Source organism: Fukomys damarensis, unplaced genomic scaffold (genome assembly GCF_012274545.1).
Source record: "Fukomys damarensis isolate Sample0158 unplaced genomic scaffold, DMR_v1.0_HiC HiC_scaffold_19, whole genome shotgun sequence".
NCBI classification, from domain to species: domain Eukaryota; kingdom Metazoa; phylum Chordata; class Mammalia; order Rodentia; family Bathyergidae; genus Fukomys; species Fukomys damarensis.
Genome location: NW_022900931.1, coordinates 13,489,984 through 13,502,513, shown reverse-complemented (window position 1 = coordinate 13,502,513; position 12,530 = coordinate 13,489,984).

Sequence of the window (12,530 nt, the reverse complement as noted above, 5' to 3'; positions counted from 1 at the left end):
AGCTTTTCAATTTTACCTCCTAAACTCCCTTTTGTGCACGCTGATGGTAGTCTCTCTGAGTTACAGCAGGTATACAGTTATGCTCTGAACTTTTCCAGCTTCATGAATTTTCTTCCTAGATCTGCTTTTATTTTCTCAGTCTCATCTGTGTTGCTTCCACACCCTTCATCACAGCCCAGCTCAAACGTTACTTTGGGATCCTACCCCAAATCTCCTGACTGGAAGTACTCTATTCGCTGACATTTGCTGGAGTATAAAATATACCACCTGTTTTTAATGAAATTTGTGCTGTGGAAGTAAGTATGCATGCACATTATCAAGCATGTACTGAGGTTGGCTTTGTGAGCAAAAATGTCTTATTTGATTCATGGAAATACTGAATATTTTAATCCATCAGGAAGGCATAAATTCTGAATATGCAAACATTTTAACCTTTAACTCTGAGAAATGAAAACTACAAATTTCAAAAGAGATGCACTATTGCCACTGAATACTGATCTATAGCAGGCAGCGAACCAGCAAACTCACTGCAACTGGAGATTACTAACAAAGAAAGGTAAATGCCGCTATAGTGCTTCAGCGAGTACTTTAAATTCCAAGCCACGATATAAAATAAATGTGGCGGAGTTATTGTACAGATAACCAAAGTACATATAGGAAAAATATTTCATTGAGAACCAGAACAAAATATAAAGCACAATAATAAAGGTGAACAAATTTCAATATATTTATACATGAAGCAAGTACATGCTGGATATTAGTACCTAACAAGAAAATAGTGCATTGGTTAGCTTTTTTTATTGCTGCAACCAAATACTGACACAAACAATTTAATGAGCCGGAGACTTAGCTCAGCGGTTCTGCTGCCTGCCTCGCAAGTGCAAGGACCCGAGTTCAATCCCTGGTAACCAAAAAAACAAAACAAAACAAAAAAAGAAACAAAAAATTAAAAAACTCCAAAACCAACCAAACAAACAAAACTTCTAGATTCCTAGGGTAGGAAAATAAGGTATCAAATTAAAGAAAAGAAAAAAATGTAAAGGAGAAAAGATCTGTTTTCACCCACGGTTTCAGAGGTTTTGGTCCATAACTACCTGGCTCCAAGGCAGAAACATCATGACGGAAGGTGTGGTGGAGCAAAGGAGCTCAACACATGGAAGCCAGGAAGCAGAGTTAAGAGACGAAGAACCAGAGAGGAAGGGACCAGGGGCCAGATGTATTTGTACCCTTCAAAAAGATGCCCCTAGAGACCTACTTTTTCCAAATGGACCCCACTTTCTAATAACTCACTAGGTTATGAACTCATCTCTGTATTAAGATCCAGTTACAAGCCTGGGATGTAGCTCAGTGGCTCTGCACCTGAACAGCAAGCACAATGTCCTGAGCTTGATTTCTGGTACCAGAAAAAAAATTTCAACTACTGTCTAGGTCCCACCTTTGAACATTGTTGTATTGGGGATTAAGCCCTCAATATATGTCGATGGGGTGATATTTCATGGATCAAAACAAACAGTAAAGGAGTAAGTAAATACATTAGCATGTACCTGCTGTTAAAGCAATGCCACTGTTGCCTTGACCTATGTTTATGTTAGTAACAAATTCAAATGTTTGAAGAACAGTAAACTATATTGGATCAGCTTTGTGGTCTGTGGTTTCTCTTTTTTTGCTAAGAAAGACATTAAGAGGATGCAAATGAAAAACTGTAATTCTGTTTCCCTCTGAATACCCACAGCACAGACTCATATATGCATCTCTTGCTTGCTGCACGTACACATTTCACCATGCTGTGTACTCCTCTGAACTCCCCTGGGCTACAGGACTCTCGAGAGTGGGCTGTGTGTTGATTCTTTCTGTCTTCACAGTTATTTGCAGATGGATGAATGACTGCAATGGATCAACAGAGCAGGCAATCAGGACAAGTAGAAGGGAAAAGAGAGCTTGAAACAGAGACACCAGGGAGCAAAGGGAGGCTGGGAGGATAGCCTGTGAGAAAGTCACCAAGTATGAGAAGCATGCACGTGCGCGGAAGAAGTGTGGGACAAGAGGCTGGTGGAGCTCCCAGAAGACAAATCCAGACAACTTTACAGGGCGTGCTAGGGTTCAGATTTCATTTGAAGGCAGTGGGAAATCGCTCAAGGAAATGGAAGGATAAGACTTGTATATTAGATCATCTGGCAGTGTGGAGATTGGCGCGGAGTGTGGGGAGGGAGAGACACTGTGACAGGGGGCGCAAGGGCACCAATTAGCAGGAGGCTGTGCAATGTTTCAGACAAGACACTATTAGGGTTTGTCCTCAAGCCAAAGAACAGGAACGAAGCAAAGGGGCGGGCTCTGATAAATATCTGGAAGCTCTAAGCACTAGGACTTGACGGTGCCTCCACATGGACAGGGAAAGACAGCGGGGCTCGCTTTGCACTTCAACATCTGAATGGTGGCCAGTCATAAATTCTGTCTGGGAATCTGAGCTGTAGGAAAATAATGAGGCCCACAAAGCAAATAGAACAAATTTGATTTAAGAGGTAAGTGAAGAACCGAAAGAAAGTTGCTCATAATGCTGTACTTTAAATGTGCTTTATCTTTCCATAAGCCTGACCCATCGTTCTTCTCCGATAATCATTTTATTCATGCCTTCACAATCTCTTCATGGTAATATTCCATGTGGAGGAGACTTTCCAGAATCTTCTGTTATGTCTCCTATACAAAAGCCACTTGACTTGGCGTTCATTCCACGTGTTTTACTGGTCATATGAAATTCATTCTCATCCCTTTGCCCCAGGTTTACAATTTAGAGTCATTTTGGGGGTCAGTGGGCCTTCCTCATAGCAATGAGTCTTTCCACATTTACTGATATTATCGTAAACATTCCCAAACCCTCCAAAGACAACACTTCTCCTTTATCCTCTGTAACAAATTATAAACCAGCACCTTTTGGGGGCAAGCAATAGTATAAAACCCCATAAAATTCAATTTATAAATTCCTAAGAACTGGTCAGAATTTGAAGATAACATTTTCATAAGAAAAAGGTAAGCTACCCCTTAAAAACAAATCTGCAACTTCCTAAAGCAGTCAGTGTATTATCTTTTAGAACAGAGGATGGCTTCTGAGGACACAAGTACAGGTTTGCATAGCAAATAGAGTCAATGTTTAAAAAGTTATAAAAAGATAGAAATCGTTTGTGTTTATCTGAATATTGAACTATTTCTCAATTCAAAAGGAAATATGTCTGCTTTAAAAAGGATCAAGTCTGAGTAAGCTCACAACTGACATCAAATCGCTTACTATCTCAAAAATTACTTTAACTTATTTAAGATTTTTGTCTCCATGCAAGTCATAAACACATTTTTTGTATGAGTAAAAATTCTGGGACATCAAAGCTGCCTCTTATTATCACAAACTTAAACTTGAACAGTCCTTTGTTTATTGGTAAAAGAAGTTCCCGGTGAAAATAAAACTTTTTCCTGTCCAAGATACATGTTTTAATGCTCACACATCAATTGTAACCCCATTGAAATCTGCCCAAGGCATGCAGATCTCTCTCAGCTCTCAAAAGGCTAATTTAAATATCACTCATTTCAATCACAAAACTTGGGGTCCTGAAGTAGTCAAGATCATTTATAAATTTTAAGAACCAAGGGAGTAAAGAGGGCATCAACCATGTATGTAAGAATAACTAATTTTCATGAAAAATTTGACACTATCTCTGGGATCATACAAAGTGATCTCAAATAGTATCAGTTTGACCCATGACTTCTCTTAAAGCAGAAAGCGAGCAGCTTTAACCTACAGGAGAATTTCTAAATTTCAGACACACACTGGAGCCCATGCTCAAATTATCTGTGATATGCAGGCTAGAATTTAAGCATTTGAATTCTCCACCCAGAGATCATCTTATATACATGACAAACAGATCCACAGCTGCCAAATTCTATGACTCAGTCATGAGACAATCTGTTGAAACCTTTCCCATGATCTCAGTATCCTTGGACTTAAATAAGTGAAAGGCTGGGAAGTAGGAAAAATAGCAAATTCTCCAGGAGGGAAAGAACTTTACTGGCATGTCCCAGGAGTACGAAGAATTGGTGTTATTATCCTAGATCTTAAATGATAGAAATTTAATATTCCAAATTTAAATTTTTCTATTATTTAAGTTCCACGATAGTAATGCCAGTTCTTGGTATTCCCAAGACAAGCCAGTTAGTTTACTGACTTATTTTTATTGATTCCTGCATTATCACAGAGTCCAGGAGAAAAACTATGCAATATTTTAATAGGTTGTTGCATATAGATTTTCACTTTTTTTCTGGATGGTTAACTCTTTTACTTGCAACTATTACCTGATCAGTTTGGCGAAGGTGGAAGAAATTCTGTATTTTAGACTCTAGATAGAAAGCAAGTCCCACACACACTTAGCACCTTCTATATTCCAGTCTTTATATGGGGAATTTTATTTTAATTTAATTGAAATGACTCAATGTATGTCAATGACAAAAAAAGAGAAGAGCATTAGTTTTCTATTGCTGTGTAACAGATTCAGCCAATTACCACAAACTTAACAAATGAAAACATCATCTGCTTATTAGCTTTTTCTTTTGCTCAAAAGTCTGGTCACAGTATGACTGGATTCTCTTCTCAGAGTCTCACATAGCTAAAACCAAGATGCCAGCCAGGCTGTGTCTCCTCTGGAGCCTGGGTCCTTTTCCAAGCAGAGCCTAGTTCCTATAATTATAGAGTTGAGGACCAATTTCTTTGCTGGCTATTGGTTCAGAGCTGCCCTTGGCTTACAGGGACTTTTCTACTGTCTTTTGTCGCACAGCCTCCTCCAACTTCAAGCCAGTGATACAGAGTCTCCCTTTTACCAAAGATTCCTCATGTTTCAAGACTCTCCAAGAGGATCCCAGTCCCTTTTACAGCCTCTCCTCATTATCCCGGGCCAAATGAGGATAATGGTCCTATCGAAAGGTCAGTGCATTTGGGAACTTAATTGCATCTGCAAAATACCTTCACAGTCTTAACTAGTGTTTAATGGAATAATAGGGTGAAGATATGTGTATAGCAGAGGGCGGGGAATCTTGGGGGCCATCTTAGAATTCTCCCTGTTCTAGTCTCTGATGTCTGCAAAGTGTCAGAGAGGCTATGTTCTCATCCGTAAGCTTGACTGGGAAAGAGTTTGCTTCCTAGATCACCCAGGTCATTCGAAGAATTCATTTACTTGTGTCTATAGTATTCAAAGTCTTGCCTATTGACTGTGGGCTTTCTTTGCCTTGTAGCTCTCTCCATATTCATTCACAACACAGTTGCTTCTGAGGCTAGTCAGGTAAGCCTGCATCTCATACAGTGGCACACGAGCAAGGACCTTGAACCTCTGCCATAGTCTCTTGGTGAAGTGGAAGTTATACACTCTATCCCACACTCAGAGGGAAGAGATTATACAAAAGGCGTTACCCAGAGTGTCATCTTATGATAGGCCTGTCACAAGAAGTCTGGGTTCCCTGTGGAAGAATTTACATCAAGGGGCCAGGGATTTAGCTCAGTGGTTCCGCCGCCTGCCTAGCAAGCACTAGGTCCTGAATTCGATTCCCGATACCCTACCAGAAAAAAAGAAAAAAAAAGAACTTACATCAAAGTGGTGTCAGTGATGAGGATTTGGTCTAGGGCAGTGTTAGGAATGCTGAGGGTGCAGTGCTTGTCATCAAGATGGCTAAAAGGGTGTCCTGTCTTCTAACTCCTGACCAAGTATGTTGCGTGAGGTCAAATCTCAGGTCTTTAATGAATTCACTTTTCAACTTTACTTCTCCAACTTTCAGTTTTCTCCTTTGTAAAATCAAGATTGTGCTATCCTCATTCTCAAGGGCAAATATGAATAAATATTAATAAATATGAAGATTAAGGAGACCTCACTTAAAATGGAGTCTAACATACAGTAAATGCTCAGAGAGCATTAGATATTATTTTTAATAGTAATTATTTTCTTCTTGGTGATGCATACTGCATCTGTCAGTCATATATTTACCCCAATCTTTTCTCTTTTTTTGGTACCAGGGATGGAACTCAGGTCCTTGCACTTGAGAGGCAGGTACAACACCACTGAGCTAAATCCCCAGCCCTCAGAATCTATTCTAAACCCATGTGTGTTTATGTATTTTTCTTTTTTATATTACATATATTTCCAATAGATGTATTGATGTAGAATTGATATTTTTACAAAACCAGTACATGTTTCATGCAACAGTTTGATGAATTTGGACATAAATATAAATACTTGTGACACTGTTACCACAGTCAAAATAAAAAACATAGCTATCACGTCCAAAAGTTTTTGTGTATCTTCACACGCATGTGTGTGTTACAACACTCTTAACAGATCTACCTTTCTAATAAAATTTGAAGTGTTAAATATCATCTTGTTAAGTACAGACACTATGTTGTAAAGTGATTTCTAGAACTTACTCATCTTGCATAGCTGAAACTTCATACGTATCATGTGATAGCTCCCCTTTTCCCCCTTCCACAGCCCCTGAAGACCATCATTCTTTTCTTGGCTACCATGAGTGTGACTTTTCTACATACCTCTGTGTGGGGAATCAAACAGTACTCATCCTTCTGCAACTGGCTTATTTCACCCAGCACAATGTCCTCCCGGTTATGGATTTTTCTTTAAGATGAGGATTTGCTGCAGCCAGTCTAGTCTTTTCACCTTTGAGAGCTCCTTCTTCTCCATGGATGTAGTGAGGTAGTCTACGATTATTCTATCTTCACATATCATCATGCTGATTAGACTTTCTCAAGCACTTTTAATTTTCAGACTACTAATAAGTCTCTTGAGGGAAGTGAATCTTAATTAAATTTCCCTTGACATATTTTAATTATATGTGTCTCATTATTTAGCTGAGGTCAAGCAGTAGGAATATATATATACATATATTGGGGACAACATCTTGCGAATTTACCCAGTCTGTACATTGGAGAGAAAGTGATGCAAATATACTGAATACAATCAGTAGCACCAATTCTGTGCTCAGCTCTACCCTAAACTCTATACAGGAACACAAATGGGATTAGCCTCATTTCCTATTCTGGGCTTACAGAGTTGCTAAGGAAACAAGGCTCATATGTACTAGACAGACATAATATAAGATGGCATAGGACTGCATCAAAATTAGTTAAAGAGCTGTAAGAGATACAGGAATTCAAAGGAGGAAGGCCAGGATGGGGAGGGCTTGCTATGGAGGCATAAGCTAGACTAGGGTTAAAGGTAGGATTTGGAGAGTTAGCAAAAGAAACAGTCCAAGAGGGGAACTACTGTGAACACAGGGTTGCTTTTGGGACTGATCTTAACTTATTTACAAGTCAATAAGGACAAGATGAAGGGTTTGTATTAGGGAGAGAATGGTAAATCATTTACTTTAACTGATCATTATGAATTTATTATTACTCTCATTTTTTTTAACAGATCTCAGGATAATGGAGATGAAAGTGAAGTAACCACTTCCAACATATGCAAAATACAACGCCACGTGAAGGAGATCAATGTTATGGTACAAAGCATAATATAGGCTCCAGTTTTTCTAGTGTTTTTTCTGTGTTTTAACAGACAGACCTACTGTAAATTTTTTACTATTTGGCAATCTTTAAAAATTGTGGCTAGGGCTGGGGATTTAGCTCAGCGGTTCGGTGGCCTGCCTTGCAAGCGCAAGGACCTGAGTTCGACCCCTGGTACTCCCCCAAAAAATTAAAAAAAAAATAAATGAATAAATAAAATTGTGGCTAGCCTTACATGTATTTGCAAATGAATATCAGGAACAGCAATGCAGAATATTAATTTTCCATCTAATCAAACAATGTTACAAATATAAAATGCTTTGTCTTGTCTCATAATTACACATAATGAAAAGTACTTTTGGATCAACATTTTCTTTTGAATCCTACAGCAGACCTGAGTAGCATGGTTTATATATAGCTACATTCTATCTAATAATCTATCCACAACATCATATTTCATTATATGTAATGGGGGAATCTATTTTAAGTGGCTACTTATAAATTGCAGTAAGTCATACAGGGTAATATTATTAGTTGAGAAAGCTAGTAATTGAATGCTATAATTTAATCAATTATGATCTTATTTTTCAGAGTCTCTCAGTATGAATTTTCTATAATGAACTATTGGAGTGAGTTGAAAGATAGTTAGAAATTCTTATAAGCTGAAATCTTACTTCTTCAACCTATAAATTCATTGTCTAGTAAACAAAAGCTCATCTTGTATGCATAAAGCAGGGAACTATGTTTCTATTCAGCTATTTCAGTACATCTTGAATGTGTTTCCTTTATAACTGAAAGACAGAATTGTGCTCATAAATTCTCCCTGAATTCCTGAAAGCCATGGTGAGCACTGACTACCTATAGAGAATGAATTCTGCACGTAGCCCTGGAATCAATATCGTTTGTGATGTTAAATGCATGGGTTTGATCTTTTCTAAACACTCAAGGCTGTGGGTAATGCAATCTCAAGTAAACAAGAAAAGTAGGCATGGGGAGAGTGAATACCGGTTTATATCTCCTTCTACCAGAAAACAGACTAATTGTCGTCTGAAACCTCTATCTATTCTCATGTCAGACAGTAGAGAGCTATTCTCATGGTCAATTTAAATGTAGCCAGACCACTTATTTATTTATTTATTTGGCACTGGAGATTGAACTCAGGACCTTGCGATTGCAAGGCAGGTGACAGCACCACTGAGCTAAATCCAGACCCTAGCCAGACCTTTTAAACCCAAGGGTTTCCTGTCTTTGTGAGTGGTGAAGGTTGTACAGCACCCAAAGGTACCTGAATCAGGGTCAAACAGGCCAAAAGAAGAAATGAGATTTGTCATGTACATGTGGCAACTCCCTACAATGAATGCAATCATTATATAATGCAAACATGTACTAATACAAAATAAAAAATGAAAAACAAGATTTAAATTCAGCTTATAAGTTGGGACACCAATCCTCATATGCTGTTTTTGTTTTGTTTTTTTGGGTTGTTTTTGAGACAGGGTCTCACTATGTAATTGAGAATTCACTATGTTTCCAGGCTGGTCTCGAACTCACAGCAATCCTCCTGCCTCAGCCTCCCATGTGCTGGGATTGAGCTTATTTTTGATAAAAGAGTATATGATTAATCAGCGTCTCATTACTGTGACAAGCATTAGAGATAATCAGCTTATAAAGAGCAAAGTTCTATTTTGGTTCCCAGTTTTGGAGAGAACAGTCTGTGATGTGCTGGTGCTGTTGTTTTGGGGCTGTGGCAGCACATGATGATGCGAGTGTGTGTAGAACAAAACTGCTCACCTCGTGGTGTGGAAGTGAAAAGGAAGAGGAAGGGACCGGGTCCCCGAAGAGCTTCCACCAAGACCCCACCTCTTCAAGGTCCCATCATCTCTGAATACGACCACCCTTTGGACTAACACTTGAACACGTGGGTTTGTGGGGGGGCAGGTGATAGGGGAGGCATTACAGATCCAAAACTGTACCAAGTATGTTTTTTCTCGTTCACACAAATGCTTGATGTGGAGCTGCTCTGTCGTTACTAAAAACCACCCTGCTGGCTCCCAAAGCTAACGTGTGAACTTGCTCGCAATATCTCGAACCACTTGATAAATGCCTACTCTACCCTGCCTACTCTAATTGAAAGTGTGCCTCCCTTTCTCTGTCTGAAACTAGGTAAAGAAGAAAATTTGCAACTCATGCTGAGGACAACTCTCACTCAACTTCCTTTGATAAGGAAGAAAAGAAAGAGTATTTCAGCTTCACAAAAGGCCATTGTTTATTTTAATTCTGCCTTGTGGTCATGAAATTAAAAGAAGAGACTTAGCTCCAAGACAAAATATAATGTCACAGTCCTTTGCATGAATCCTTATCACCTGCAAAACAGATCTATTGTGTGACTTCCAAACGTACTTTGTAATTCCACTGTTGGCATATTTATTCAAATGTATAAAAGTTCCCTCTTTTTTAAAAAATAAACTTTCTCTGCCTTTCAAAATCTACTCCCCTGTTTTTTTTTAACTATTCCCCCATTATCATCACCATTTTTCAAAGCTCAGGATAAATTTGTTCTTTTCTGAGAACTATTTCATCTCTATTCCTCTCTATAAAACACAGCTGGGTAGATGCAGCCCAGGGTCCAGGCTGCAGCAAAACATACCTCAGAGCAGAGTATCATGGGTGTAGTTGGAGTGGCAGTACCAGCAAGAAGCAAGGTTGGGAGAAGGGGTGAAGTCAGTAGTGGCAAGAGCAAAAGACACGATGCACTTGCCATAGGAACAGCACTGTTCTGTCTTTGGGATCTCAGGACAGATTCCTGCCATTATCAGAGTCCATGGACCAACATGAACAGTTTTTGAAGCCTAATAGTGCCTAGAAAGAGAAAGAAACTCAGGATAGCTAAGAGGATAGATTTTACTGTTTGGTGTGGAACCAGAGACTTGTTGGCATGTGCTGTTATTTTATTACTCATGATTCTCTGGATTGTTCTGCTTCATGATGGTGAGCAAGGAATAGCAAGAAATCACCTTATCCACCCCCAGCCCCACCACATTGTACTCACATTGCCTTTGTGCAACTCTGCCTTCTTGTTTAATTTTACTGTACGTTTGTTTTTTTCATCTCATCTCCAAACTGTTTTATGACCCAATATTCTTCTCATTTCTTAATGTGTGTGAAGAGAAAGTAGGTCCAATGGGTCTGCTTGTAAGTAGAGTAAGAGCTGGTAACCAAGCTGAGTACATCAACTGTGCATCCAAACTTTCCGTAATGGTCCCTTTGGTTTTCTCTAACTCTTTCTTAAAGTATTTTGTAAATATAATTTTTAAATACCCTTTTAACATGCAAATTACAAGTTTTGAAGCCAGCTGAAATAGTATGGGAACATAAAAGACAGCCAAGGAAGCCAAAGTCCTGGAGTAGCAAATAGGGACCTACAAGTTGGAGAGATACATGGAGATATAAGAATGCAGAGAAATTAGGAAAGGAGATCAAGATCCAATAATTTTGACCACAATTTTGGATGTAACTATAGCATTGAAACCAATGATGCATGACCGATGGATGATTCTGGGATAAACATGAAGAAAAACATGATGAAGCATTTTTTGAAGTTTATGCCTAGCTCAGAATGGAACTTTGCATAGTTTGCACAGAGCTAGTGATTGGGAAATAGTCCCACAATTTGCAGTCCTTGGTTTGTACTGATCGTGCTGTATATTGTAAGTGCTCTTCCCTCACTTGTCTATGAACTTCTTGAGGGCAGCAACTGGGATTCACTCTTGTTGACATCACCTGCATTGTCTAGTGCAGCACATTGTATTTAGGAATGCACAAAAAGTATTTTTTGATTTGTAGTTTCAAAGATGAATTAATTTCAGGGTATAATTTTATATGTGTTGAGATTATGAATTTTTGAAGCATGCAGAGAGGCATATTCAGCAATCAATTGCAGTTGAAAGACCCAAGATCAAAGGGAGTGGATGGATGACTGCTGTATTTGGATGATTTCCATACATAGATATAGATGAAAGCCAAAGAAGTTTGTTTAGAGATAAAAGACTCTAGGTTGAGGGTTTAATATGTGGGGGATACAAATTTATTTATTCAAGCAACTTTTTGGTGTGTGTATAGTATTGAGGATTGAACCCTGTGCTTTTGTACTGAGCTATCTTCCTAGCTATTTTTGAATTTTTGTTTTGAGACAGGGTCTTGCTTCATCAAGTTGTCTAGGCTTGGTTTAAATTTTCCCTCTTTGTGTCTCAGAATCCCAAAGGGCTGGGATTACAGTCAAGTGGCACCATGTCCAGTCAACCAACATTAAATAATAACTTGCCATATTTCAAGAATGAAGACACAATTATACAAACACAGATGCTTATTATAAGCTGAAAATGCATTTAAATCTAATCTACTCTCTCGGTTCATTTTCGTCACTATTACAGATTACCTGAGACTGGATGGTTTACAAAAAAAGAGAGACACACTTCTTTTGGTGCTTGTTTATGGAGGATTGGAGGTCCAAGTTTGGGCAGCCCCAGTGAGGACTCCATGCTGCTTTAACTCATCTTGGGAAATGGAAGGACAAGTGAGCATGCGAAGAAGAGAGAAAACATGATAGGCAACTTCACTTTATAACAAGCTACTCTCACAGTAACTAATCCAGTCCAGTGAGAGCTGAACTCACTCCTGTGACTAAGGCATTAATCCAGTCATGAGCATTCCACCCCCGTGGCCCAGTAGGGCCCACGTCTTAACACGGTCACACTGAAGAATTAAGGTTACAACACACGGACTTTGTGGGGAACACACTCAAATCATAGCACCTATCTAATATTATAGTACAAGGATGCACTTCACCATAGATTCTAGGTGATTTGCTCCTTTAATCTCAGCTAACTTGGAGCTATATCTCACTGCTGCTGCCTACTATCATGAGAGAGTATCATACCACATATTGCTGGTCTAGAAAAAGACCAAAACTCAGAATTCAAAGTATGGTTGC